Source organism: Phacochoerus africanus, chromosome 13, assembly GCF_016906955.1.
Source record: "Phacochoerus africanus isolate WHEZ1 chromosome 13, ROS_Pafr_v1, whole genome shotgun sequence".
NCBI lineage: Eukaryota > Metazoa > Chordata > Mammalia > Artiodactyla > Suidae > Phacochoerus > Phacochoerus africanus.
In genome coordinates this window covers 12,371,461-12,397,275 of record NC_062556.1, presented here as the reverse complement: position 1 = coordinate 12,397,275, position 25,815 = coordinate 12,371,461, and the positions used below count along the sequence as shown (strand labels likewise).

The window sequence follows — 25,815 nt, the reverse complement described above, 5'->3', positions numbered from 1 at the left end:
ATAAGATTTGGCAGGATTATCGAAGCATTCAATCTGCTTCAGAAAATTTTCCTCCACCACATTCTTTTCTCCTAACGTGGGAATCTTCCTATGTGAGCAGTCCTTAGCTTCATTCAGAATTAGAACATGTAGTCTGCCACTTTCTCCCCCTTTTTCTTTTGTGTCCTGCAGTACTGTAGGCTGCAAATTCATAACTTTAAGACTTGTATTCATGTTTTCAGCAAACATTCATTGCGTGATTGCTATGTGCCAGCGATTGTGCCAAGAACTAAAGATACAAAGCAGCTTGCTGCCTAGACAGATATATGAATAAGCACAGGAAATACGATGCTAGAGATGCTGTGATCGAAATATTCCAGACACTTAGGAGGACAAAGGAGTTGTTGACCCTAGACTTCTTTTTTTTTTTGTTTTGTTTTGTTTTTGTTTTTTTTTTTTTGCTATTTCTTTGGGCCGCTCCCGCGGCATATGGAGGTTCCCAGGCTAGGGGTTGAATCGGAGCTGCAGACCCCGGCCTACGCCAGAGCCACAGCAATGCGGGATCCAAGCCACGTCTGCAACCCACACCACAGCTCACGGCAACGCCGGATCGTTAACCCACTGAGCAAGGGCAGGGACCGAACCCGCGACCTCATGGTTCCTAGTTGGATTCGTTAACCACTGCGCCACGATGGGAACTCCGACCCTAGACTTCTTAATGTTGGAGACTGGAAAAGACTTCACAGAAAAAGTATGTCCAAGCCAGGAGGGGCATCAAGGGCATTCCAGGTAGAAGGATGTATGTGTGTGCAGAGAGGACTGGTGTGAAATCGTAAGACATGTTAGGGGAACCTCAGTCTCACATGGCCTTAGCCTGAGAGAAGAGGGGCTGGGGCCACAGCTAAAGACAGGGCTGAAGAGAAAGGCAGGGGTCCGCTCAGGAGGTACTTGGGCTGCTGCATTTCCTAGTACATAGACAGCAGAAAATGACTGAAGGGTTTTAAGCTGGAAAGTTACATAGTTAGATTTGCCTTTTAGATTTATCTTATGCCATCCATGTGGCAGGTCAATCCTAAAATGGGTTTCCAATTAAACAGTGAGATACAATTGAACACGTCTGTAGAGCAGTACCAAAAAAAACATCTAAAAAATCAGGGATCAGATCAGAAACTATGGCCATCCAACATGAAAAACAGAGAGAACTAACAAAATGTGGAAGAGATCAGTGAACCTCAAAACATTTTAAATATATTTCGTGAGCCAAATGAACTTGCTAGAGAGAGGCCTTTAGCTACCTGCGTTAACAACAGGTTAATGAAGAGGAGCCGATATCTGGATAGAAATGTCTCCAGAGCAGCAAAGAGCATTCACTGTTGGTGAACCCCTCATGCCCTTATTCCACCTGCGTGCTTAGCTTCGGATTCACTCCGCTGAATGGATTCGAGGACAGAGTGCCCTTAGCAAATGGCAGGCACCAAATTATCCTGCCAGTTATTGCTCCCATTATAAGCTAACAACTTTCAGGTTTATAAGTCTTCCTTTTGTTTTGAATAAATCAACTCCCCAGAATTCCATCAACTTCAAACCCACTGGTAACATTTATTTTTCTCAGCCTAACAAAGATGAGGACTGTGGCTTCATCCAAGATCATTCTCACCTGCATGCAAGTTTCTCCTTGGCGATGTTGCTGTTGCACTAGTAGGTATGGTCATCTAATGTCCGAAGAAACATCCACCCTCCTCTGAGATCCTCCAGGCGATATCCAACTCTGAAGCATAAAGAAAACCGGAAAGAGGTGGATCTCTGAATTCCTGTCCCTAAAGTACTGTGCTCAAGTTTTGTCAGGTTGAACAGCGAGTTGCCTTTCACCCGAGGAACCCATGGTGACGTTGTATAACATACTGGGAGATGTTCACAGAAACGTGTTTTGGATCTATGGGCTTGGGAGCTGAGGGCTTTAAAATAATAGACTGCTAGAATACATTAGCATTCCACGGATGTTAATATTTTTGAAGCAGTTTTAGAATTTCCATTGACTTAACACTTTCAAAAACTCAATATTACTTTTAAATTTCCTCAAATGTGTCATAGTATAACCAAAAAACAGATTTTTTTTAAAATAATTGGAAGCATTTAAAACACCACCAATCAGCCTCTCAAAAGAAGTTGCAACCTTTATCTGTAGTTACAGTTCCATAGCTAAACCCACATTTCTTTTTAGTTACATTGTAAGATATTTATGATATCAATTAATTACCAGATTTGGACTGTGCCTGAATCTTGTCACTTTTTAAAGTTGCTAATGAGTATGATATTCTGTAAAAACCAATACTTTCAAACAAATAATTATTGTACTAATAAGTCTTTCATACTGAGGTAATCTCTAACTTGCTAATACATTTTTTATTTTTTGTTTCACAGCGATACTGTCAACCAGCAAATACCAGCTGCATAGTTGATCAGTACCTCATTGTCCTTTCATTCCTTCTCCAACCCACACACCATTTTCAATACTCACTCCCTTACCTGCATGTCCCTTTGTTCCCTTCTGTTACCTTCACCCTCCTATTTCCAACCTGTATCGACGGCTGCTAATTTTAGAACTGTTAGCCTATTGCAGAGTTGAGAACAAAAATTTCTTCTCTGGAATATCTGAACGTGTTGTAGTTTAAGTAGAAGTAAAAGAACGTTCCTCCTGCTCCAACCACATCTTATAACCCTGGTGGTTTCTTACTCAGCCCTGCTACTTTGACTCCCCCATAGGACAGGGCTTGGTTGTAGAGAAACTGAAGGTGATACACAAGTAGATGGTACGAATTTGCAAGTGTGCAGTTCCATTCAACTGTAAGCATTTATTGAACCCCACAGCTGGGGTAGAGATACAGCTTGTCCAGACATGACGGGCAGATCAAGCACAGACCCACCCCACTGCCCTCACGTCCTTGGTTATAACTGAAAAGAGTTGCAGAGACTCTCCAGCTGAAGAGTTGCTGCGCAGGCAATGTCTGCCATTTGCAACGACATGCATAAATCTAGAGGACATCATGCTAAATGAAACTAGCCAGACAGAGAAAGACAAAGGTCATCTGATCTTGCTTATATAAGGAATCTAAAAAAAAAAAAAAAAAAAAAAAAAAAGTTGAACTCACAGAAGCAGTTAGTAGGCTGGTCGTTAACTGTTAAGTTTGCCGAGGGTGGAACGTGCAAGGCCACGTTGGTAAAGCAAGAGATTTATTAAGGCATCAGAAGGGGACGGGCTGAGCTCAAGGTGGCGCCAGCCCTGACTGTATGGAGGAACTAAGCTTATAATGAAGGATCTGCGGCTGGAGTTCATGGCAGGAACCTGTGGCAGGAACAATGAAGAAGGAAGAAGGGAAGATTAAGAGGGGCAGGGGGTTGAGTCCCCTGACAGAGGGTAGTTGATCCTTATAGGAGGTTTATCTATGCAGGCAGTTGTTTTCCACACGTCCATTGTTTCTTGATGCCCAACGTGAGCATCCACATTCCGGGAGAGGGTGTCCACAGCGGGTCTCCAGGTGAACAGCCACATTTGGGGGTGGGGGTGGGGGCTCTGTCTCCATCCTCCTGGGAACCTATCAGTTACTAGGAGCTGAGGAGTTAGGGACATGGGGAGATGGTACAGGGCTTCAGTTACAAAATGAATAAGCCCTGGGGAGCGAATGTACAGCATGGTGGCTTTGCTTAATCACGCTGTATTGTGACCTGGAACTTTGCTAAGAGACTATTACTTAAGCATTCTCACCAAAAGAAGAAGAAGGGGTAGGAAAAAGAAAAGAAAAGGAAAGAAAAAGAGAGTTATCTGAGGCAATAGTTGTGTAAATTAACCTGATTGTGGTAATCATCTCACAAAGTATGCGTATGTCAAAGAATCATGTTGTACATTTTAAATATGTATAATTTATTGTCCGTTCTATTTCAGTAAAGCTGAAATAGGAGAGAGCAATGCAGCTCTTCAAACTGGGGTGAGAGTTTCATAGATCCCCAGAACTAGAAGTGGCATGAACGTAATAATATGGGTTTCATCCTTCTGCATTTCCAACAGACCTTCTTTATTTCACTCTTTATTTGCAGACGTTAAATAACTGCAAGCCCGAGGTTGCGGTTGGCCGAATGCTGCTGCCCCAAAGATGTCCACTCCCTAATCCCTGGAACCTGGGGATGGTTAAAGGAACTTCATGGATGTGATTAAGGTAAAGATTTTGAGACAGAGAGATTATCCTGGATTGTCTGGGTGGGCCCAGTGGAATCACAAGGGTCCTTACAAGAGAGACCAGAAGGTGAGGTGGAAAGCAAAAGACTTGAGTGGTTAGAAGGAAATGGTTAGGAACCAAGGAATGCAGGGAGCCTCTAAAATTTGGAAGAGTGCAAGGAACAAATTGTACCCTGGAGGATCCAGAAGGAATCAGCCCTGTGGACCTTGATTTCAGCCCTATAAACATCACTGGTGGCTTCTGAGCTCCGGAGCTGTGGGGGAATCAAGAGTGCTGTTTTCAACCACTGTATTGGTGGTGTTGTAGCAGCAGCAAGATCACTTACATACCTAGGAAATGCTCTTGCTTGGAGTTTTCGGTGCTAGAATAGGATTGATGTGCCTGTTCCTCCGGGTTCATGGGGCTTGTATGATTATTGTCTTGCTGAAAAATCTCAAAATGTTTACATCATCCAGAAGATTTTATATCAAGTCCCAATCTCTTACTGAAGAGAATACAAGACATTTTTGCAGACGAAATGGCTTAGAAATTTTCTTTCAGAATTCATAGCTTCAAAGGGAAATTTCTCCTTTTTCAGTTGCCAGCTAGGCAATCTCTTTGGACTTGAACAAATTTTTAATTATTCCTTGACTCATTAGCATTCCCATATGAATGATGATTAGAATTTCATAAAAATTATTTTTTTAAAACACCTCAACTGGGATGGACTCAATAGATCCTGAAATTATCCTGGTACTCTAAAATCTTATTTCCAGCAGGGGATTATCTTGTTTTACACAGTTTCACTGAAAGTGTAAACAGCCACCAAAAATACAGTCTGTGTTGTAGATTCTAACTAATGGCCCCATTTTCACCTCTAATAAATCCTAATGTGATAATGATAGATTTGCCTTTTGCTAAAATCCCTTCAGCCAATTTCCAATTTATAAGGCTGAGACCAAAAGAAAATTGGATTTTTTCTTCTGCAAGGAAAATTGTAAAGCTAATTTCCCTAATGCTTTATGAGTCACATAAGCCAAAGTTAAATGATTACACATATTCAAATTTCAGAATTCTAGTGAATACTTAGGTTTCCAGAGAGAGAGTTTCAGAAAGAGAAAAGAGTAGCCAACTCTATTTTAGGGGCAAACATGTTGTATTACAGTCAATTTAAAGGAGGTGACTTTTTTGACAAGGCTTTACCTATGAACATTGTTTGGGGCAGACATGGGAAGTCAGAAAGTCAGAGAAACTGCCTACGAAAGAGAAGTAGAACTGTTTGCATTGTGTCTGTCCTGGTTGGCGATCCTCAAACAACTTCCAGAAAATTAAAGTTTTCAGAGGGCCTGGGATCAAAAATAACTCAAATGGAAATCAAAGACTAAAAATCCAAGAATAAAAAGGAAAGAAAGAGAACCTGAGACTCACCGTCATGTGTTTGCCACTATAACCCTAGCTCCTAGAACAGTGCTTAACCCATGGTAGACACTCAGTAGCGTCCAGGGGATGCATGCATGTGTGCACGGGTGAATGACTACGAAAGGGGTTGCTTCCCCGAATAGTTTTCTAATAACTAGTGACATATCCAAATAGCACCAAGCTTCTTCACTCCTTGTGGAGTCCCACTCAATCTAACAAATATTATCAAGCCACGGATAATTTCATCATCAAAAGATTTTCTGTCTCCAACTGAGCATACAATAATTTGTTGTTCGTTAGTAACGAAGAATCACATTACTAAATTTCATAATAACCACTTGTTTTGAGGCTGCATTGTAGACTCAGTGGTCTAGAAGGGAAGACAGTTTGGATCCAACGATGCTGTAGAGATGTGTCACCAGCATGGGGATGTAGTTATCTCCAACCAATATATGTCATGCAGTGCTCATTATCATAAATGAGTTGAAATTTTTAATTAGCAGTGGATATAGATGACGACGATAGTAAATATGCAGCTTCTAAATTTTAGGTGTCAGTGTTTCTGTAAAAGTCTCAATCTGTTGAAAAAAAAAAGAATACTGTCTCAAGCAACACCCTCAGCCTGAGCTCACAGATGTAACAAATGTGTGCTGGGATCTGGGGAGAGTAATAAGGCAGAGGAAGTGTGTTGCACACACATCTGTTCTGTCAGCTATCTGTGCTGACAGTGAACAAAGAAGGTAGCAACGTTGAGCCCCTGTAGGAAGGAGATCTAAACCAGAGGGAAAGAATAGATCATGATACACAGTCAATCCCCCAATCACAAGCAGAGGAAATGTTAGGGACATTGATGGAGGTGCAAGTATCAGGCAAGGTAACATTCCAGGAACCTGGGTAAAGCCAGATGAGAAGCAAGGGAGCCTGATGGCCAGGCAGCTATGGGGGCAAGTGTGATCCTGGCTCATGCGTGGTCAAAGTGGGTATGAAGAGTTCAAAACAGAGGCAAGAAAGTTGACAACAAATATCAGAAAGGGCATTTTAGGTGTGGAAATGGCAAGCTGACCTACAAGAAGACACAATGTTAAACTTGTTTCTATAATTGTGTGTGTGTGTTAAAACAGGCAGAACGTAACATTTACTATTGTAACTATTTTAAGTATAAAATACACCAGCATTAAGAACATTCCCAGTGACTCTAAAAACAAAGGCATCAAAAACAAAATTATACAAGTGGGACTATATCAAACTAAAAAGCTTCTGCACAGCAGAGGAAACCAGCAACAAAATCAAAAAGCCACCTACCATGTGGGAGAAAATATTTGCAGACCATATATCTGATAAAGGGTTACTATAATATATACATATTTTTTAAAACCCTCATAGAACTCCATAGGAAAAAAAGTCTGATTAAAAAAATGGACAGAAGAGGGAATTCCTGTCATGGCTCAGTGGTAACAAACCCAACCAGTATCCATGAGCATGAAGGTTCTATTCCTGGCTTTGCTCAGTGGGTTAAGGATCTGGCATTGCCTTGAGCTGTGCTGACGGTCAAAGACGCAGCTCAGATCCCCCATTGCTGTGGCTCTGGTGTAGGGCAGCAGCTACAGCTCAGGTTGGACCCCTAGCCTGGGACCCTCCATATGCTGCGGGTGCAGCCCTAAAAGACAAAAAAAAAAAAAAAAAGGACAGAAGATCTGCATAGACATTTTCCCAAAGAAGGCTCATAAATGTCCAACGGGTACATGAAAAGGTGCTCCCATCATTAATCTTTAGGGAAATACAAATCAAAACCACATGAAAGGAGTTCCCGTCGTGGCTCAGTGATTAACGAATCTGACTAGGAACCATGAGGTTGTGAGTTCGATCCCTGGCGTCACTCAGTGGGTTAAGGATCTGGCACTGCTGTGAGCTGTGGTATAGGTTGCAGACACGGCTTGAATCCCACGTTGCTGTGGCTGTGGCGTAGGCCTGCAGTTACAGCTCCGATTAGACCCCTAGCCTGGGAACCTCCATATGCCGCGAGTACGGCCCTAGAAATATACAAAAAGACCAAAAAAACAAAAACAAAAACAAAAAACAACCCACATGAAAGACAGAACATCACACTTGCTAGAATGGCTAGTATCAAAATGAGAAAAATGACAAGTATTGCCAAAGATGTGGAGAAAGGGAAGCCTTGCTGGGAACATAAATTTGTGTAGCCACTATGGAAAACAATGTAGAGAGTCCTCAAAAAATTAAAAATAGCACTACCCTTTGATCCAGCAATTCTACTTCTGGGTTTGTTTTTTTGTTTTTTTGAAAAAAAATAATCTTTCAAAAAGATATATGTACCTCCATGTTCCCTGTAGCATTATTTTCAATAGCCAGAATATGGAAACAAACTAAGTGTGCATCAGTGGATGAATGGATAAAGAAAACGTGGCATATACAGAGGCCTCGTGTGCTTCAATATTTAGGATTAAGTGGAGATGGGAATGCGATGTCCTGAAAACCAAAGAGAGAAAATGTTTCAAGAAGACAGTGCTCAGTTGTGTCAGTTGTGCTGAAAAGTCAATTAGATGAGAAAAAGAACTGGCCATATCATTAATGAGATCACCAACTGGGGCCCTGATGTCTGGAAGGATTCTAGATGCAATTGAATTTCATGTGGTCCTGCTTCTCATTTCAGTGAACAATTACTGAGAATATACTGGTTGCCAGGTACTAGGCCAGGTGAGGAGGACAGAGCTTCAGCTGGAGGATAAAGACGTGGAAACAAGGATCTGTAATTCAATATGACAAATTATATAACAGAACCGTCTCAAGCTAGTATGAGAATGGCAGATAAAGAATAAACAGCCTCTGCGTTTTTACTGTATGGGCTGTCTTATAACAATAAACCTCTAAGCCTCATTCTACTCCCAGTTCTCAAACCACCCTTATAGGCACACTGATTTCTCACTAAATCCTGTTTTACTGATCTGGTGGTTTCAATTTTGCTGTTTCTGGACATTTTACATATTTAATACTGCCAGCCACGGAACATGAACTAAGAGGGAAGAGGTCTGTCTGGGGAAAAACTGAGTAAGATGTCACAGAGAAGGTGACATTTCTGAACTGGTTCCTGAAAGAGTAGTATGAGTCTATCAGGCTTACAAGAATCCAGGAATTTGCACACTGAAGATGGAGAAGTGGCAAGAGGGAAGAGGGCTGGAAGGGCACGGCCCGCGTAGGGAAACACCCTTGGCTCCATATGGCCGGTCACGCGCTGTGGGGCATGTGAAGAGTCGAATCGATCCTGGTCCATAGCTGATGAGTTCCAGAGGGGAGCTCCATTCTGTTTCTCCAGAAGCCCAGTAAAAAGTTCTGCCCAGACCATAGCAGCCTGCCTGGAAGTGGGAGTTTGGGCTGCACCAGAAACACAGGAAGTCAAAGAGCCATTCTTAATAGAGCATCTTGTTATAGAAGACTAACTCATTGTAGTTTGTTCTCAAACAATGTCATGCTGAGAATAAGGAGAGTAAAATATGATTTGTGTCATCTTCCAGATTTAATAGGCGTTTAAAAAACTTAAGTTTAAATTTAAATTCCATATGTGTAGTCGGGCGTTCTGAACTATAGATCATTGTTCTTCGTTTTAAAAAAATGTCTCTGCTCATTGGTACACGGTATAAACCTGGATCCGGGGCACAGGGCCCTGCACGTGACGTGATGCAGACGCTATAAGCAACGGGATGGGAGAATGGAACTGTCGGCTCTTTGATATTAGGCAACTTCCTGAATACAATGGGCATAAAAAGGCACTAAGTACAGAGCGAGCATAAGATGAAGTGCTTATGCTTAGGAAATCCCTTCTTGAATCATACGTCATCAACCACAAGTTCTTGCCCGGGACACAGAATGTCTTGCCTGCTAGGAGCTCAGAGTCTGAACACAGCCTGACATCTGGAGCAAAGTGAAACATCCTATGATGAATTATAAAAGAAAAAAAAACTGGATTTAAAATAAATATGCTCAAGAGAATGGTAGTTTTATTGAATCTTGAACTTTCACACCAGATGTCTAGGAAAAAGGGGTACTCCTTTAGAGAAAATGCATGAATTGACATATGAGCACAGAAAGCTATTTTATATACTCTCAAAAGTCTCCCTTTTTTTCTTTTCTTTTTTTTTAAAATCTTTTTGTCTTTTCTAGGGCTGCACCCACAGCATATGGAGGTTCCCAGGCTAGGGGTCTAATCAGAGCTGTAGCCACTAGCCTACACCACAGCTCACAGCAACATCAAATCCTTAACCCACTGATCGAGGCCAGGGATCGAACCCGCAACCTCATGGTTTCTAGTTGGATCCATTAACCACTGAGTCAGGACAGAAACTCCCAAAGGTCTCCCTTTCAAACATCACTCTTTCATGAAAGTTATAAACAACAGAATTGCAATGAAAAAGAAAAAAAGAACATTTTCCTCTAAGGATACAACCCTTAGGAAGGCCATCTCACCACCAGCAAAAAAGGTGTGCAGCACTGGGCAGCAAGAGTGAGCCTGGCTTGAAGTGTGTCTTTCCTGCCTTCTCAGCAATGCCTTGGTCCCTTTAGCTTGGGGTCTCCGCTTCCCTCAGACAGCGAGGCTGCGAGATCTGACCCAAGTCTTCCCAAGAGAAATCACACCTGAAATGGCCCCAGTCTTTTATATAGGATGACTATCACAGTGGTCAGGCGGAGCAGGGAGGGCTAGAGTCTGGCGTCTGGCCGGAGAAATGGGCCTGAAGGCAGGCGGAGCGGCGGACTTCGCCAATTTATCCCTGTGCTTGGGGCTGGCACCGCCAGTCTTTGTTATAAACAAGCCCACAGTGCCCCCTGCAGGGCAGGAGAGCAGGGATTTGGGTTGATTTTGTTTTAGGTTATGCTACTGTCAAGTACTATTTTGGTAGAAACAGGGTAAGGAGATGAGAAATATGAATTGTCTCCATCTCCCAAAATAATGGGAGTTTAGCTATGCTGGCTTGAATTTGAGTTTGCAAAGCTTGTGATCAACAGAATCTGTACAGTCTAGGGAATGACAGTCTCTCAAAAAAGACAGTCATGCAAAGTTTAAATGATTGTGGAGAAAAATGTAACCCCCTTCCCTTCCCCTTGATAGACACATTTTGCATCTTTATGACTTCTATGAATTTTAATTATGTGTACACTTCGTTTTGAATGATTATAATTATATGTATACTAAACTCCATTTAATATTTTTTCAATCATTATTTTATAAATTTCAATGGCTATGTAGGCCTATTAAGTTGCTGCATAATAATCACATTTTTGTGCCTTGATGCTTTGACCAGTATTTAATCCAAATGATGTATATTAATGATTTAGCTGTTTCCCTTTGAATTTTAGGATAATAAGCATAGCGACCAGTGGCAGATGCACAAACTTTGGAAGAAGAAAGACTTGAATTCAATCCTGATATACCCACTGTTGCACAATGTGTCTGTGGGAATATCAACTATCCCCTCAGCAGCTCAGATGTCTCTCCTTTATAATGGGGCTACTAAGACTTAAATGATACAACACAAGTACAGCATCTAACCTGGGCTTTCAGTGTGGTACTAGCATAATCAAGGGCTAGCTGTTGTGCTGCAGCAAAATTTATTAGCTATCAAAATTACTAAGTCGGATGCCTTCCCTGAGCCCGCACTTCTAAAACCCAGCCCAGTCATTCAGTAAAAATAACACATGCCCACTTGTCCCCTTCCCTCTTCTCCTTAAATAAATAAGACCTTTTTTTGATTGCTAGAATAGAAGCCAGAGTATTGAAATAAGAACAGGGAAAAAGAGAAGAAGGTAAATGTAAGGCAGAGCTGGAGGGATAGTTTTAGAGCATTGACATCGGAAGAGATCCCGTAGCCCGGGAAAATTTGAGAGTGGAGAAGGGGGCTTTCGCTAAGAGCCACCCTGCTAATGTTCTTCAGTGAATAAAAGCAAAGAGCGCAGTCACATTTTAAAATTTCCTTGCTTCTAAATTCCGCCTTTAGGATGTGGCTTTGTTCTGAAAATAAGCCATGTGGACCCCTAGACGTGTAAGAATTATGTCTCCACCACCGCCATCATCATTAGGTCAGTATTTATTCATAGACTTGAGATCACAGGATGAGGGGGTAAAATCATTTCCATAACTAAATGGTTTTCTGTTTAGAGGGACTGCTCAGGTTAACATTGGTTTGACTCCCTTTCAAAAGAATTGTACCAAGTTCTTCCTCTGGTCTTCTTATGTGCTCGGGGCTACCGCTCTTTGGGGTGCATTGGTCATGAAGCATCGGTCTCTAGAAACCTAAGTATAGGTCTGGGCTTGTGGGCAGTGGGACTCACGTAATCTCTGGGGAGAAGGGAGGCAACTGGAGAAGGCTGTCTTTTCTCATAAGCGGGAGTTGACAGCTGTTCTCTCCCCAGCCCTTCTGGCAGTCATACCTTCGAGGGCCAGTTCTTAATGTTTATTGCCTCAGCCACTCCGCAGTACATGTACACAACTCCATCACAAATCACGAAAACGTCAAATCTAGATTTACCAATCCGATGAGAACAGCAGTTTCAGCCTTGAAGGGATCCTATTCTTCGAAGCTCTTCAGAGGAGTTCTGCTTTCTCACAGCATTTAAACAGGTCTTTTATCTTCTTGACCTGAATACCTAGAGGAAAAGCTAAAAATAAGCAATATCTGTATTAGCTTAAGGTTGCAATTAAATGGAAAGCAAAATTTAGAACAACAGCAAAACCCTGATACAGATCAGTTCACAAGAGTCATATAACATTATCAGCTCTTTAAATAAATAATAGCCCCAGCCAGAGTAAATAAATGGGAAGTATCAATCTTGGCATTATGAATGGCAATAAAAATGAGGATATTCACACCTGCAAAAGGAATGGCCACTCTTGTGCCTCCTAATTAAAGAATAACATAAAATGTAAGAAATCTGGAAAAAATAAATGTTTAGGTCAATTGATACTGATAGAAGTCGTGGGGTAATTCTGTATCTTCCTACCACAGTAATAATTTACAACACAGCCACTAGAGTCAGGGTGATGTGCTGAGTAAGTTTTGTGTGATATTGGAATCTCTTTAGTAAGATATGGTGTTTCTGGAAATGTGAAGTGTCAAGGATGTCACGGAGTAGCTTTTGGCTTGTCTGTTTTGTGGGGTGTTTTTTTTGTTTTGGCTTGGTTTTTGTTTTTGTTATTTACTTATTTTAGGGCCGAACCTAAGGCATATGGAAATTCCCAGACTAGAGACTGAATCAGAGCTGCAGCTCACAGCCTGTGCCACAGCAACGCAGGATCTGAGCCGCGCATCTGCAACCTACACCTAAGTTCACAGCAACGCTGGATCCTTAACCCCTGAGGATCGGGATAGAACCTGTGTCCTCATGGATACTAGTGTGGTTCATTACTGCTGAGCCACACTGGGAACTCTACAAATTGTTTTTTTTATATTTTTTTTCTTTTTTTTTAATTTTTATTATAGGAGATTTACAATGTTCTGTCGGTTTCTGCTGTATACACATATACATTCTTTTTCTCACATTATCCTCCATCATGATCCATCAGGCTTCATCACAAGTAATTCCCTGTGCTAGACAGCAGGATCTCATTGCCTCTCCACTCCAAAAGCAATACTTTGCACCTACTAACCCCAAACTCTCAGTTCTTATAGTCTTTTTCTTAATAGTCAGGTGTAAGTCCCTTGAAATTCTATTGATTTAAAAATCATATTTATTTTCATTTGGAAAGAACCTTAGGAACATCTGTTACCTTCTCATTTTACAGATGAGGAACCTGATGGGGTGAGGAGCTACTGACACGCCAGTTAACAGAAACTCACCATCCTGCTTCTGAGGAAGAAGGATCACAGGTAAAATTTTTGAGTTGATATTCTTGATTTGGAAGAAAAATAAAATATTTACCTGCATTTTATGAAATTAAATGATGCATTTAACTGTCTTCCCATCACCTAGCTGCTGCCAGAGGCTGGCGGCTAAGACTCGTATCTTTAGAGGAACACATGCTGTCTCTGGAGGCCATGGCTCAGCAGAGCAGACCGTGGCCCCAGCTGCAAGGCTGCCTTTGCCGGGGGAATGAAAGAGCCTTTTCACTCCCTGCTTCTTCCCTCCCCCACGCCAGGCACTGCACCAGCGGCGGCCCCCACCTTCCTTCTGTGGCTGCTTTCTTCAATTCTGGAAGGAGATCCTAAGCATCCTGCCCAGGGAGGATTACTCTTGAGTGAGTACAGCAGTAGACTTGATTAAAGTTATTAATCACTATTAATGTGTTTCTGTACAGTATCCCTCCTTCTGAAAGAAGGCATTTAAGGGGGCAGGGGCTTTGGTTTTAAGGGCTGAGTACCTGTGCCATGCTCTTCCAGAACTCAACATCTTCACAAAGCAGGAGGATGGAGGGTCAGACCTGGACCCGTGTCTCAGCTCTTCCCCAACGCTGAGTTCACTGCCTTGCACACAATAAGGGGTCCGTGAATGTCTGGTGAGTTACTGAGCGAAGGTGAGAGAGGCATGAGGAAAACGGACAGTGGCAAGAACAGGGAGTCATTTCCCAGAGGAGAGAGGTAGTTCCTAAGAGCTGAATCCTTTGCTTTCTACCCTGCCTTTAGAAACAGGGATAGTAAGAGCACAGAGGCGTGTTAGGATCACCCTGAAATAAAGCGGGCTAGACTAGATCTTTATGTCTCCACCTCTGGGCAAAGAGAGCTTCCATATTTTCTTGGAGGAAAGTGACTTGAGTTTGGAAATGTTCCAAGTCAGAGTCCAGGAAATCTTCACAACTGGGATGAGTTGTGGTTCCAACTGAAAATGAAAACTCAGAGCTGACAGAAACTAGATATGGTGAAATCACAGTAGCACTTGGAGACAAATTATGTTATGTGCCATCATATAACTAAGGCGTCTGCTAATACTGTGGCAGCTCAATACCGATTATCCTGAGGAGCATAAAACACAAGTGTCAGATAAACTCTCCATTGCAGTACTCCTAATGATTCCATTATTATTATTCCTACTACAGCTTCTGTAATAGCTTTCATTCAAGTGACTAAATGAATGAATATAAATTTTTTCTCATTCTGCCTGCACTTCTTTCCATTTAAAATGTTGATAAACAGTGACGTGGACAAGATATTCACCACTGGGAGAAAAAAAGATGGAAGACAAGTGACTTTGGAAGCAAATCAATAGCTGATTTAATTTAGAAAAAAAATAGAAGTATTTGAAGAAAAAACTCTATAATTTATTTTTAATCATTACATTTGTGCTGAAAAATTTGTGTGCACTGTATTAAGATTTAAAATTTTAGCTTTGGTAATAACTGATTGGAAAATGTAAAACAAATATCTATAATACATTGATAGTTTGACTTCTCTAAATATTACATTTGTCCGATAGTAACCAACTGATTTAACTCGACAAGATGTTTTAGTTCTAATACTTTGGTCTGCATATCTACTAGGAAATGCATATAAGTAACATATTAGAAATAACCTCTTAGGCTGTTCCCTGTGGTACAGCAGGTTAAGGATCCAGTGTTGCCAATTTCAGTCCCTGGCCCCAGAACTTCCATGTGCTGCAGGCCTGGCAAAGAAAGAAAGAGAGAAAGAAAGTGGGGGTGGAGGGAGGGAGGAAGGAAGGAAGGAAGAAGGAACTTCCTATGGGCAAATTTTTCAAAGTAAGAAAAACAAATATATCTTGGCTGAGTATCATGGAGCTTGTGAGGACGTAACATTCTTGAAACCAAGTCCTCCTAAAACTCAGCTCCCTTGCTGGGTTTACGAGTAACCTCTCTTTCTTGTCCCACCTCTGTTCCCCTCTCGACTGAAGAGTATCAAAGGAGACTGAAACCCAGTGGGACCCTTTGGGGCCTTCCCAGGTTCAAAAGCCTCTGAGTGTCCCCTGTTTCTTGTTTGTGGAAAAAAGGTTTTAGCTTCCCAAACGTTCCGTTCTTAATAAAGACCAGTACGTGACTAATAGAGTCACGGGCCTCCTCGTTGGTCCTGAAGGGATCTGATGCCTACTCTGAGTTGTTTTGGAGAAACTAAGACCCCCCATCCAGGTGGATGGAGGTGATGACTGCGTGACTACATGCGTGTAGCCTCACCACCAACCCAGGGGGCTAATGGTGCCTCCTAGGACCCTCCCCGCTTCGCTGTCTTTAAAAACTCTTTCCTGAAAGCCATCTGGGATTCCAATCTTTTGAGCATGAGCTGCCCATTCTCCTTGCTTGGTGCCCTGCAGATAAACCCTTACTTTGCTGCAAATACCCAGTGTCAGAGGGTTTCTGCACCGTGGGCACACAAGCCTGTGCTCGGTCGCATTCTGTTTCAGGGATTGATAAACATGATGTGAATACTAAAATTCTCTCTGCTCCTTTTTGGGATGGGCTTTCTTCTTCTTTGATTTCCGGATTGGTTTTTGTTTATTTGGAAGCTCACGTAAGTCCATTGAGGGCAGGGGATGTGTCTGTACTGCTTATTCCTGTATCCTCAGCAGCTAATGTAGTGCCTAACACATGTTGGCAGAATGAAAGTTGGAGAAAGGAAGGAAGAAAAGAAAGAATTTTTTTTGTTGACATGTTTACAATATCCTTGACTGGTCATTTCCTTAAAAGAAAAGCAGCTAGCCTTAAAGTTTTATAGCCATGGTCATTCACTAGTGGTTGGGGTTTATGAATCGTGTATTGAATCTTTTTCTTATTTGTAATATTTAGATGTAAACCATGTTTTAACAAGAATAAGGAATACACACATTATATACAGTAAATTTGCAGAGGCAGATGATTTTTCATCCTTATTTAGGTAATTATTATTTTTAAAAATCTTAATAAAAATATTAGTAGTTGTGCCTATTGTTATGTTTGGACCACAAATTCTTTAGGACATTTTTAGCTGGATAGACCCCGTACCTGATGACTAATCATCACGCTGTGAGGGTGAAGATGTCGCCAGGGAAGTAGAAGCTTCTCCTTTGCCTGCTTAGGTAACAAAGCTGAGCATATACTATCTACCTTCCTCTTTGCTCTGAGATCCCATGATCTAAGAGGAGTTCAGGTTACACTTTCTTTTTTCATTTTTTATTTTTATTTTTTTTTGTATTTTTAGGGCCACACCTGTGGCATTTGGAAGTTCCTGGGCCAGAGGTCGAATCAGAGCTGCAGCTGCCAGCCTACACCGCAGCCACAGCAATGCTGGATCTGAGCCTGCAGCTGCCAGCCTACACTACAGCTCACAGCAACGCCAGCTCATTAATCCACTGAGCAAGGCCGGGGATCAAACCCGAGTCTTCCTGTATACTAGTCGGTTTTGTTACCACTGAGCCATGACAGGAACTCCTACACTATGTTAAAACACACAAAAAAGTGTGTGTGGGTTCTCAGCCTTTTATAACTAATATAGTTTCAGAACTCAGCGACCTTCAAATTTTCAGCCAGAAACTGAGTTGAGTATCGTAAATGGAGTCCTCATTCTGTGCATAACAGATACTAAGATGTTTGAATGATTCTTTAAAATTGCTGGATTCAGAATCCCCATGTAGGCAGGACGTCAGAATGGGGAGAGAGATATAAAATTACCAGAGACTTGTGGAGGGGTAGGCAAGGCAAGGGTACTCGTGGTGCTGATGCTGGCGATCACGGTGTGATAATTTTGGGGGAGGGATATGATAACCTTCGATGGAACCTTTGACCTTTGAAGTAGATTTAGAAAGCAAAGAACTGTGGAATGCAGAGTCTGTTCCAGAACAGCCGAAAGTGCCATGTGGCTGGAACACCGAAGATACTAAGAGAAGAAAGGGCTGAGGCTGCGATGGAAAGTCAGACCAGATTTTATGGAAGGTCTTGAGTGCCTTTCTAAAGAGTTTAGATTTGTTCTCCAGGCAATGTGAAATAATGAAAGGTTTCGAGCAGAGGAGTGAAGTGAAGCAAATTGTGCTTTAGAAAACTCTGGTCATAGATGGAGAATGACTTGGGGTAGAGATCAGAGAGAGGAGGCTATTGCGAAATTCCTAGTAAGAAATGACAACAGTCTGAACCAGGGCGGCGGCGGTGGGTGGATTAAAGCAGGTAGAATTCACAGGATTTGACTGTTGGTTCTGTTTAAGAAGGAGTTAGGAAATCAGAACGTGAGACCTTACCGCCAACACACTGTGCGCTCTAAAGTGATGTGATGTGTCTTTAGTCCACTCATTTATCCCACAAATATCCATCAACCACCTAATCTATTGCAGGCATTGTACTAGTTTAGTTTCCAATATGTTTAAGTTTAAAGTGCAGATAAAATATTCAGGGAGTGTCTAGAAGTAGGCCATGAAATGCTTAGGTGAAGAGCTCAAGAGAGAGGTAGGGCTATCAATTTGAAAATTACCCAAATGCAAAAGGTAATTAACATTACAATTATGGATGAAAGTCCATGGAGCATGTGACAAATGAAAACTGAAAAGAGCTTGGACCGGAATCCGGGGCCAATTTTTAACAGTCAGATTGTGTATAATATGATTCATCTATATAATTTCATAGTATTATACACTCTCCCCCCACACCCCCCAAAAAAGGATGCATGTAAAAACTAGTGAAATCCAAGTGTGGTCTCTGTATTAACACAGTTCTATTAACATCTTAACATGTTAACATAGTTCTATTAAGAACTATACCAGTGTAAATTTCCTATTTTTGATAATGTACTATTAGAGCTGGGTGAAGTCCATGAAACCACTGTTTTGGCATCTTCTTCTTTGCCTAAAAAATTAAAAGTTAAAAAACAAAAACAAAACAGGCTGCAGAAGAATCACTGTGGATAGCCTTGACATGCCCGTCTAGATAGGGCTGATCCAAAGTTGCTGGAAAATTGTATGCTGATGTTATCCTATGGTTCTCTTGAGCCACGATCTAATTTCAGGCTAATTTCAAAAGAATGCAGCCAACTGCAGAGGCTAAAACAACTGTGGCATTCCTGCTATAATCTGTCTCCAGTTAATAACAACCCTAGATCTTTATAGGAACAAAAAGAAAAGAGTCAGGCAGAGGCAGAGATGACTAGAAGGGAAAATTATGGAAGGGGATGAACCAGAAGGGAGCAGCCCCACATTTCTCTGTGGCTCTGGGGCTCTAAGAGAGAGAGAGAGAAACACCTGTTCAACCCGGCGTCTAGTTTATTCTCAGACACTAGGAAACAGAAGTCTATTTCATTCAGACACTCATTTCCATAAAAAAAAATTAACAAAGGAAAGGTAAAATCAGCTAGTTTTTCTTTTCGGTTGTTGCTTTCAGAAAAAATAAAAATCATGAGTAATCTTTAGCTGTATCCTAGTCTCATTGGGGCTATAAGGACTGTTTGTAGTGATTTAGTTCCTCGCTACTCAAAATGTGGTCTGTGGATCAGCAACATCGGCAATCCCCGGCAGCTTGCCAGAAGTGCAGAGTCTGAGGCCCCACTCAGACCTATGACATTTGAATCTGTTTTTAAAGCATTCAGAGGTTGTGCATGCATGTTGCGGAATGCAAAGCCCTGGGCCAGGCCATCCTGCCCTTTCCCCACATTCGTGATCATCAACAGAACATTAATAAAGAGGATCCTTCCTGCCAGCACATGGGAAAATAACCTCACCTACCCAAAAAGAGCAGTGGGATGAGATTAATTTTTAAATTCCCTAGGAACAAAATCACATTTTCAAAAAGTCTTTCCTCTTCCACATTGGGGTCTGCTTTCTTGCTGCTGTTTTGGGGTTAGCAGCTGAGCGGCAGCAGCCTGTGGGGGTTTCTCAGGCACCAAGAAACCCCTGTGGGTGAGGGGAAGGCTCTGGCCTCTGCAGCCATGGCCATGAGTTTCCTCTTTACTTTGGTGTGGAGGCTGCCTGAGAGCAGCTGGCGTACAGGAGAGCCCAGAGGTGAGAGAGGAGGCAGGGATTCTACGTCCTGATGTATGTTCCTGGCTGACAGTAGAGCCTCCTTCACAGTGGGGTATTGGAATGCACTTTCCCCCCCAATAACTGAGGCACTGTTGGACCATTCGCTTAACTGAGACATAGTGAATACCTTGCACTCAGCTATGTGTTAGCCAAGCCCCTTCAGGGCAGGTCCCCTCACTGAGCCTCTGTTTCTTCTCCCATAATGTGTGACTAATATTTGCCAGGTGCCTGGCGTGAGGGCTGGAGTGACAATAATGCCTGGCTAAAACAGGGACTAAAATAGGGTCATAGAGACTGCCCAGAGTGATATGTGCACAAGCATGCTGACAACCATGCAGCATCATGCAAGCATAAAATGTATATGCTATATTCACAATATCAAGAACCGACCTTAAAACTCAAGAGCAAAAATATTGATTTTTGTGTCTCTGTTTTATTGTGTGTGTGTGTGTATAGGTTGATTATAAGAAAGTTGTGATATAATTTAAAAAGGAAATAGTAGCAATACATGCTTAGTAAAGTTTAGAAAGCTCTTGGTTTGGGTTTCCCAACAGAATGAAAGAGGATTTTTGAAAAATGCGGGGGGTTAGAAAATAACTATGGTAGTTAATGTTCCCTGAGATTTATGAACTCTGCTCTTTATGATACCAGCACTTTCATATAGTTCTACCTAATATTTGCACTATAGTAAATTTAAAAAACCAATGACACTTTCCCTTAGTAGTGCTTTTGTTTGAAACATCAAGGGTTCTATGATTTGGAACTTATTTTTTGGGGTTTGTTTTTGTTTTTGTTTTTTTGGTTAGAAAGTTAAGTATCACCATTAAAAACACAAATTCTTTTGGCCATCTGAGGTTCTGCCTAGTTTAATGTATCTAGTTTCCAAAAGTTTGAGGTAGTACAGATGCCATGCATTATTCAGAAGATTGGAGGAGTTGGAACCAATTACATTATATTAATGTTGAAATTGATACAGGCAACATTCCTAAGTGAATGTACGATATTGTTATACCATGAATTTTAGTTCCGTGTTAGTATGTCTGTGCCCAGCGTAAGTATTAGAGAAATGCAGCAACTCCCATGCTATTTCTGGGCAGAGTGATCTAACTACAGATGTCCAAGTTATTACTGAACTCTTCCAGCCTGCATGGCACCTCAAAAAGTTCTTTGTCTATGGAGGCATTAAAACTACAGGGAATAATAGGAAAGGGTCGCTTTTAGCTGAAGGTACAGACTACTCTAATACACCAATCTAACTGTTGATGTGAAATTTCAGAACTTAAGGGCAGGGGGAAGGAGCAGAGGGAATAACTCTTACCACTTTTTTGTTTAAAAAAATTTTTTTTTATTTGACAAGATGATTTACTTGCTTATATGGCATAACACACTTCTTCAAAGATTTTCACAGATCTGTGAAACAGAGAGAAATACCCAGAAGGAGATTTTTAAAAATTTTATTGGAGTATAGTTGACTTACAATGTTGTAGTAGTTTCAAGTGTACAGCAAAGTGATTCAGTCATACATAATAAATATATCCATTCTTTTTAACCATATGGGTTATTACAAACTATTGAGTAGATTTTCCTATGCTATACAGTAGGTTCTCCTTAATCATCTGTTTTATACAGTAGTGTGCATATGCTGTTCTCATGTAATAAAAAGTGGCACAAAAGAACTTAATTATAAAACAGAAAGACACTCACAGATTTCAAAACCAATCTTATAGTTACCATGGGTAGAACCCGCAGGGTGGTTCTGAGAGTGAAATGATGTCATTTGAATACAAAGTGCCTAGCGCAAGGCTTGGTACCTGGGAGACACTAGACAATTGTTAGTTCTCTTTCTCCTCCTTCTCTTTTAGGTGCAGTCCTACTCCGGTGTCTCCCATCTCAGTAAACAGCACCTTAGAGGCACATCTAGTTGTTTAACCCCCACATCTGAGAAATACTGTTACCCCCTTTCCTCCCACCTCTTCTCCCCACTCCCCAACTCCAGGGAACTTATTAGGGTAGCTACAAGCCTTATCATTCTGGGCACCTATAATGACTGGCAGTAAATGAATTTTTGCCAAAGATCAGAAGTGTTCATTCTAATTAATATATATATATGTGTGTATATACACACACACACACATATATATATATAATATTTAAAATCACCCAAGTGATTGCAGTGTACAATAGCTACCATTTATTTACCATCTACTATGTTCAAAGTATTTTTAAAATTTAACTACCTTTTCTATAGTGCTTACCATGTGCCAAGCACACTGGATTTAATGGAACAGTTTTTTTTTTTTTTCCCCTAAGCACTTTACATACTAAGTCAAAAAGTAGTTATCAGCAATACCGCATTTTACCAGTGAGGAAATGGTGGTAGAGATGGCTAAAGGAAATTTGTCTAGGATCAGAAAGCCAACAAGGCACACTTAGAATTTGAACGCAGGCAGCTAGTTTTGGGTCTGTGCTCTTCCTTGACTGCTCCAAGCACTGGCCTCTTGGTAGGTAGGGAGTGTGGCACACATCATCCTACTGAGGCTCGCACAGTCCTCTGACGTCGTCACTGGTATCCCCGTTATACAGAGGTGAGGACTGAAGCTTTGAAGGGAAATCAACCAAGTTTATGTAGGTAAGACTGGTAGGATTCAAACATGAATCCACTTGATAGTCCATGATTCTAAGTATATGTTTATTTTCGGAGCTAAACCCAAGAAACCACCAAATTTCTAGTCTTGGCAAAATTTTCTTTACTGGGCTATTTCAGATTCCTCCAACAAGAACTGGGTAACTAGCAGGACACTGTGTTATAGTAGGAAATGATAAACGTTTTAAAGTCCAAGAAAGACGCCAGTTTAAATTACAGATCTATTACTTAGTAGCCATGAGATGTTGATCATGTTACTGAATGTTTATAAACCTCATCCCATAAGGTTTTGGGGCGGGGGGATTCAAAGATGATATAAGGAAATGACTCATAATGGGCATACAGTAGGACTTATGCAACAAGATGTTAATTTCAGCAGATCATCCTGAAAACAATTTTTGGGAATCTTGGCTTTGTCAGGTACTTGCTGTGTGGCTCAGAATATATTATGTAAACCTTCTCAGCTTCCATTTCATTATCTGACGATTGCTTCCTTATCAGTTCCTGGAGGGGCCGAAGTAAAATGAGGAGATAAAAGGGTCAGTAGAGGACCTTCCACAGAATGGCCTTCAAAAAACCAAGATTATTTATTACTACCGCCCTAAATTTATTTTTTCAGGAAATTTAATGGAGACTGTTTTTATCTAAAAGAGTTAATCAGATTCCAAAAGTCCTTACTTACTCTGATGGAGTAATTTATAGATTCTGAGAGCAGATTTAACATGTACATAGTTTTCTGTGGGCTGTTTAATACTTGATTTTGTTAGCATTTTAATTTCTGTCACTTCAGAGCTGCATAAGAAGCACCCCGCTGTTACAATCAAGCCTTGCAGCTCAATACAGTTCAGTAGTGCTCAGCTCTGCTGTGATCTGACACTACAGGGACTTGTCTGTATGTCAATTAAACTAAAGAAAATTTCTGAATGGCAGAACTGGCTCTTTAGGCATTCTCAAGATCTACTTCTGTCTTGAATAGACTGAATACTTTATATGGGAAGATGGAATTTACAAATCCTACATACAAATCCTACATATATATCTTCAACTCTATGGTAAGAAATTACTTTTTTCTATTTATTATTCAATTTTTAAAATGCTGTATTTATCCATCAATTTTTTAAATGGTGTATTTATCTATCACCCACTATTTGGTCTGCAAAAGGAAAATTATACAGTTCTAAGAACATCACAGTTATTGATCTTTTATCATGCTTTTCATATATTCATACATGAGCAGTTGAAGGAAGGGAAATATAATGAGCTCATAAACCTAGTCTCATGTAGAACTCCGAGAATATTATTATTACATTAGCCCTCAGCATAATGCATTTTCCAGGAGTTTTATTTTACACTGAGTCATCCTATTGATTTCAGCATGAGCTTGGACCAATTAGGTAACCTGGATCCCTTCAGGAGGTGGATGCGCTAACGTCAAACTCACTTCATGTCTAAGGTAATTTGGACATTTTTCATTTTAATTATATTCATAATTATGTGATACACTCTCTGGGTTTTCTAACGCCCCCTTTGACAATATCACATAATAGATGAAGAGGAAAAATACAATATATTTTTAGCATGTGGATAAAACAAGCTGGGCAACCTGGATGAAACTGAATCTAGAATAATTTATAAAATTTTAGTACATTCACCTCACTAAAATGCTGGCTTCTACTCAAGTCTTTAACGTTATCACTCAGGAATGATAACAAACCACCCTTGGGAACCACCCATGTGGTTATCACATGCTTAAATACTTAAATAGGCATATATCCTTCCTAAAATTCACTAACAAGTAGAGAACACTTCTGACAACACCTGTATTATTAAAATAGCTCTATATAATATTGTTTTTATTAGTGGCACTGTGACAGGGTTAAAATAGTATTCACATTTGCCTTTTTTTTTTTTGGTGCTGTGAAGCAAATTTGAGATTAAAAGAAGGAGGTCCCATGTGCCTCAGCCTGTTAAGGATCTGACATTGTCACTGCAGTGGCTCGAGTCCCTGCTGTGGTGCAGGTTTTTCCGCAAGCCATGGGTGCCAACCCCCCCCCCTCAAAAAAAGGGAATAAGAAGATAACTTCATCACTCCCAATGAAGACAAAATTATATTTTAAAAAAATTATTCAGAGAGTTCCCTTAGTGGCTTAGTGGTTAATGAACCCGACTAGGATCCATGAGGATACGGGTTCACTCCCTGTCCTCACTCAGTGGGTTAAGGATCCGGAGTTGCCGTGATTGTGGTGTAGGTTGCAGACATAGTTCAGATCCTGAGTTGCAGTGCCTGTGGCGTAGGCTGGTGGCTACAGCTCTGATTTGACCCCTAGCCAGGGAACCTCCATATGCCGCAGGTTCGGCCCTCAAAAAAAGAAGAAAAAGAAATTCAGATTTGCTTAAAATAAAACCACTTTTGGCTAATCATTAAAGAATTTTAACCAGAAAAGAATAAGCAATGCCATGACTAATATTTATTGAGCACCAACTATAAATGAGTTATTTCAGTTACTTTAGATAACTACCCCGTGATGTAAATCCTCTTATCATACCTCCATATTACAGATGAGAAAACAGGCTCAGAGTGGTTCAGTAATAGCAGCTGTGAGATGAAGGTGGCTTCCAGGCCAGGCACTTGGATTCCAGAACTAGTGGTCTTAAGCATTCTGCTCTATAGGTATGTGACATATATTAACTTCTTGAAAGTGGGGCACATACTATTGGAGGCACACAGAGACTTTGCAAGGGTAAAGGAATCTCCAAATGATTTCCAAATTTTAATTTCTTTTGTTGTTGCTTTGTTGTTTGGCTATTCATGCAGCATGTGGAAGTTCCCCGGTATTGAACCTGCTCCACCACAGCAACTCAAGTCACTGCAATGACAGCTGGATCCTCAACCCACTGTGCCACAGGGGAACTCTAAGATTTTAGTTTCTTTTCTTTCTCTTTCCCTCTTCCTTTCTCTCCTTTCTTTCTTTCTTTCTTCCTTCCTTCCTTCCTCTTCTTAATGGCTGCACCTGCAGCATATGGAAGTTCCTGGGTTAGAGGTTAAATCAGAGCTGCCAGCTGCAGGCTGCACCACAGCCACAGCAACACTGAATCTGAGCCACATCTGCAACCTATGCCACAGCTTTCGGCAATGGCAGATCCTTAACCCACTGAGCCACAATAGGAACTCCCAAAATTTTAATTTCTTATGTGATATTTCCTAGAATCTCTTTTCCTACTTTCATATCAAACATTCATGTTAAAACTTCTTAACAAAATAAAACAAACTTCTATATCAAGAAAACACACAGATCTCACCTCCCCAAATCCTAGTCTGTGCACTGCCCAGGGTGTAAAAATCTTGAGACTGCCAAATAAAAAGACAATTAAAAATACTCTGAGGAGAAATTTCCTTTATACCATCATAAATCAATCTTAGGACCTCCTGTCTTTCCCTGTCTTACGCATCTGCATTTCAGGTAAAGGGCATACGGCGGTTCCCAGGCTAGGGGTCAAATCAGAGCTGTAGCCGATGGCCTACACCACAGCCACAGCAATGTGGGATCCAAGCCGCATCTGCAACTTACACCACAGCTCACAGCAATGCCAGATCCTTCTCCCACTGAGCAAGGCCAGGGATAGAACCTGCGTCCTCAT

At 41.1% G+C, this 25,815-nt stretch overlaps 1 long non-coding RNA gene across 1 annotated transcript; it reads right to left on the bottom strand.

Annotated features, from left to right (window-relative positions):
* Positions 1–21,808: 21,808 nt before the first annotated feature.
* Positions 21,809–25,794, bottom strand: LOC125113353 (uncharacterized). Its single transcript, XR_007131421.1, has 3 exons — positions 25,746–25,794; positions 25,477–25,525; positions 21,809–22,680 (listed from the first exon to the last, which is right to left on the bottom strand). It is a non-coding gene; the product is annotated as an uncharacterized LOC125113353 (long non-coding RNA).
* Between the last annotated feature and the right edge of the window lie 21 nt (positions 25,795–25,815).